Here is a 5,293-nt window from a genome sequence, read left to right on the forward strand (position 1 = left end):
ACCCTTCATTTCCATGGCGTCCCTACCTTCGCATTCCATCCTGCGAAAATAGAGAAGTTGAGGAAAAATCCCCTTTGCGTCGCGTCCATTCGTCTCTATTTTATATGCTCGCGCACGCACGTACACACACACACACACACACACACACACACACACACACACGCACGCACACACACACACACACACACACACACACACACACACACACACACACATGTATGTGTATATATATAATATATATATATATATTATATGTATATATACATATATATACATATATACATATAATATATACATACACACATAAATAAACATACCTATGAATATATATATATATATATATATATATATATATATATATATATATATATATATACTGTATATGTATATATATATATATATACATATATATATATATGTATATATATATATATATATGTATATATATATATATATACATACATATAATATATACACACATACATACACACATGAATAAACATACCTATGAATATATATATATATATATATATATATATATATACATATATATATATATATTACATATTTACATATGTGTATATATATACAGTATTACATATTTACATATTTATATATGTGTGTGTATATATATGATGCAAAAATATCACAAAACCACGTGATCCAATAAATTGCTGAATAACCACAAAGGAAACCGGAAAAGAAACTAAAATTCCCAAGCGCTTTCGTGATATATCACGAAAGCGCTTGGGAATTTTAGTTTCTTTTCCGATTTCCTTTGTGGTTATCAGCAATAAACATATATATATATATATATATATATATATATATATATATATATATATATGAACATTTTTAAAAGCTCTGCCACGGAATTCGAACCCTGACCCGTGCGTCCATAATCACTAAGTCATGACGCTAGCAACCTAGTTACGTGTGATGGTGCAAAAGGACTGCACCAGTCCCCGACCACGCTTCACGTAACATCAGAAGATCTAGTCTCATTTTCATCCAATCCCTGTATATATATATGTATATATATATATATATATAATATATATATATATATAATATATAAATATATATGTATATATATATATTGTTACGAATCTTGCTCGCACATCTGACTTGTAACACATTTAGAGTGAATAAAATGAGTTCCCAAGACCCCATGTCTTTGGGATATCTCAAATAAAAATTACAAGGCTTTCTGACGCGTAACACATAGTAAGAGTGAATGGGTGGATGAGTTCCCAAGACTCCATGTCTTTGGGTAACTTAAAGAAATAAGGCCGCCATTCACTTTTTTGGTATAGTGAAAAAAGTGAAAAAATCACAATTGGAAAGTTTAACACTATTCATTAAAGTTAATAGGATTACATGAGTGATTACAATCACTGAACATACAAATGAGTAAATAAGTTTCAAAACAGAAGATTCCCGCTCGAAAACTTTCAACGGGGCTGAAAGAAAATGAATTAGTAAATTAATACCAACGAAAACACTGTCTAGGTCTCGCGCGTCAATACCATAGACAATTACGCAACACTACATGAAACACTAGCTGAGTTAATTATCTTACGACTAATACAGGGGGAGTACAGAGGACTTCAGCCGACAACCCTTCCGAGGCGACACACCTCTACATAGCACACACACTTCTCCTAAACTGACTCTCTGACACGCCCAAGGCGCCCTGGTTCCTTCTACAAAAATCCTCTGATTGGCCCATAGGAATTGCGTCTATGGAGATTGAACCTGATTGGTCAAGTTAACTAAAACGTTCTGCGCCGCTCTAGGCTGTGTACGCAAAACGAAGAACAAGGCCTAGTTGTATGGGTCTCTTCCCCACGCGTCCTTCGTACATTTTCATTTGTAATATATATGTATATATATATATATATATATATATATATATATATACATATATATATATACATATATATATACATATATATATATTTATATATGTATATATTTATATATATTTATATATAACATTTATATATATTAATATATATATATATATATATATATATATATGTACAGTATGTGTGTGTATACATATTTATGTATATATGTATGTATATATATATGTATATATGTATGTGCATGTATGTATAATATATATATATATATATAATGTGTATGTGTATATATGTATATATATATATATATATATATATATATATATATATATATACACATACATATGACTTGTGTATGCGTGTGTGCGTGCATGGGTGTGTATTTGTGTGTGTGTGTGTGTGTGTGTGTGTGTGTGTGTGTGTGTGTGTGTGTGTGTGTGTGTGTGTGTGTGTGCGCGCGCATGTATGTATATGTATGTACACATATACACACGAGTGTAAACACGTCTCTCCGTTGAAATAGGTTACATAGTGTGGCCGCTGTGTGGTAGACCCCGCGAGGCGGAGTGTCCGCTACGTCGAGTCACTTTGCCCCGTGTTAACGAGCTGAAAAGCTCAGCTGGCGTGGCTAAGGGTGGCTGGCAAGGAGGAGGGGCTTGGAGGCTGGGTCGGCCAGCAGCCGTGTGGGGAGAGGAGGGAGAAGAGGTGGAGGAGGAGGAGAAGGAGGAGGTAGTGGGGGAGAAGGAAGAAGAATGGTAGGAGTAAGAGGAAGAGGGAATGAGGTACCAATAGGAGAAGGAGGAGGTAGTGGGGGAGAAGGAAGAAGAATGGTAGGAGTAAGAGGAAGAGGAAGAGGGGTGACAATAGGAGGAGGAGGAAGAGGTAGTGGGGGAGGAGGAAGAATGTGAGGAGGAAGAAGAATGGTAAGAGGAAGAGGAAGTGGGGTACCAATGGGTGAAGGAGGAAGAAGAGGAGGAGAAGGAGGAGGTAGTAAGGGAGGAAGAATATGAGGAGGAACGGGATGAGGAGGAGGAAGAAGAATGATAGAACGAAGAGGAAGTGGGATACTAATAGGTGAAGAAGAAGAAGAAGAAGAGAAGGAGGAGGAGATAGTGGAAGAGGGAGAAGAAGAGGAGGAAGGGGAGTAGGAGGAAGAAGAAGAGCAGGAGTAAGAGTAAGAGGAACTGGGGTACCAATAGGAGGAGGAGGAGGAGGAGGAGGAAATGAAGTAATAGGACGGGGTGGAGTAGAAGATGAAGTTGGAGGGAGAAGAGGAACAGGAACAAGAATGTAAGGAATAGGAGGAAGAGGAAAAGGAATAGAAGGAAGAGGAGGAGGAATGAGGAGGACGTGGAAGAGGGGGAGAAGGAAGAGGAGACGGAAAGGGAGGAGGAAGAGGAGGAGACAATGAAGTAGCAGGAAGAGGAAAAACAGGAACAAAAAAGGAAGGAGTAGGAGGTAAAGGAAAAGGAGTAAAAGGAAGAGGAGGAGGAAAGAGGAGGACGTGGAAGAGGAGTAGAAGGAAGAGGAGAGGGAAAGGGAGGAGGAGGAGGAGAAGGAGGCGGCAATGACTACTGTCCACCGTTTTCTTTAGATGTGAAGGCAGAGATTTCCCACTGTGGTATGGAGCGATTTAGTGTAGTGTGGCGCAATGTAGTATGGTATAGTGATATTTGATCAAATATGGTGTTGTGTGGTATTGTTTGACAAGGTATGGTGTACCGTGGCACGGTGTTGTTTCGTGTTTCATGGTGTGATATGGTGATATAAGGTGATTTATTGTGAATTGAAGTGTGAGGGGAAATGTATGGTGAGTTGTAGTGAAGGAAATAATGTGTAGCGAGGAGAGTGGGTGAGAGTAATGTCAACCCTAAGTTGACCTAACTTGACCTAAACTAGCATAACCTAACTCAACCTCGCCTAACCTAGCCTAACCTGGCCTAACCTAACCTGTCGTAACTTATCCTAACCTAAACTAAGCTAACCTATTATAACCTAATCTAACCTAAACTAACCTAACCTAAGCTAACCCAACCTAGCCTAGCCTAAGCTAATCTAACCTAAGTTAAGCTAACCTAAGCTAAGTTAAACCTAAGCTAACCTAACCTAAGCAAAACTAATCTAAGCCAACCTAACCTAAGCTAACTTAAGCTAACCCAAGCTAACTTAAGCTAAGCTAAACTGGCCTAACCTAAGCCCTAACCTAGTCTAACCTATGTTAACCCAGCTTAAAAGAAGAGAAAGGAGGGGGAGGGGAGAGAAGAAAAGGGAGGGGAGGGAAGGGAAGAGAAGAGAAGGGACGGGAGGGGAGAGAAGTGAGGGGAGGGGAGAGGAGAGAAGGGAGGGGAGGGGAGGGAAGAGAAGGGAGGGGAGGGGAGAGAAGAGAAGGGAGGGGAGGGGAGAGAAGAGAAGGGAGGGGAGGGGAGAGAAGAGAAGGGAGGGGAGGGGAGAGAACAGAAGGGAGGGGAGGGGAGAGGAGAGAAGGGAGGGGAGGGGAGGGAAGGGAAGAGAAGAGAAGGGAGGGGAGAGAAGAGAAGGGAGGGGAGAGGAGAGAAGGGAGGGGAGAGAGGAGAAGGGAGGGGAGAGGAGGGGAGGGGAGGGGAGGGGAGAGAAGAGAAGGGAGGGGAGGGGAGGGGAGAGAAGGGAGGGGAGAGAAGAGAAGGGAGGGGAGGGGAGGGGAGAGAAGAGAAGGGAGGGGAGGGGAGGGGAGGGGAGGGGAGGGGAGAGGAGAGAAAGGGTAGAAGGGAGTTGAATAAATAGTAGTAGGAGGACGAGAAAGAGGAAAAGAAGGAAAGAGGAAGAGGAGGAGGAGGAAGGTGAGAGGTAGGAGGAGAAAGGGGAAGAGGAGGTGAAGGAGAAGGGAGAAGGTTAGGAGGAGGGGAGGAAGAGGAGGAGGAGGGTGAATATTTGGAGGATAAAGAAGAGGAGGAGGAGGAGTAGAAGGTTTATGTGTTGAAAAGTAGGAGGATAGAGAGGAGGAGAAAGAGGAAGTGCAGGAGGAGGGAGAGGAGGAGGAGGGGAGGAGGAGAAGAAGGAAGGGTAACTTTACGTCAGTTGGTTCCGTTGTGACCTTTGGAACATAAAAATCACGCCACATGACGCCATGCACCTTTTGTTATCACGTGACCACGTGACGGTATGACGTCATCAGCTGTCGTGACGTCACATGCCACGTGCTTGCCTGCCAATCACGTGGATCACGTCATCTGTTTTGCCTCTCACCACGTCACACGTGACTGACTCGTCACGTGGCCCCCCACGCGACACAAGGAGAGAGAGGGAGGTGGAGGGTTGGTGATTGCAAGGATACTCCAACGCCTTCAGTGATACAAGTCTCGTATTAGTTATCTGAGGTCGAATCCTGAAGTCCAATGTTGCCCATGTGGATAGAAACGCTGGTAAACTGCCGTCAGGACGGTTTCTTT

Source organism: Oratosquilla oratoria, chromosome 10, assembly GCF_046742065.1.
Source record: "Oratosquilla oratoria isolate Oo_2021 chromosome 10, ASM4674206v1, whole genome shotgun sequence".
Taxonomy (NCBI): domain Eukaryota; kingdom Metazoa; phylum Arthropoda; class Malacostraca; order Stomatopoda; family Squillidae; genus Oratosquilla; species Oratosquilla oratoria.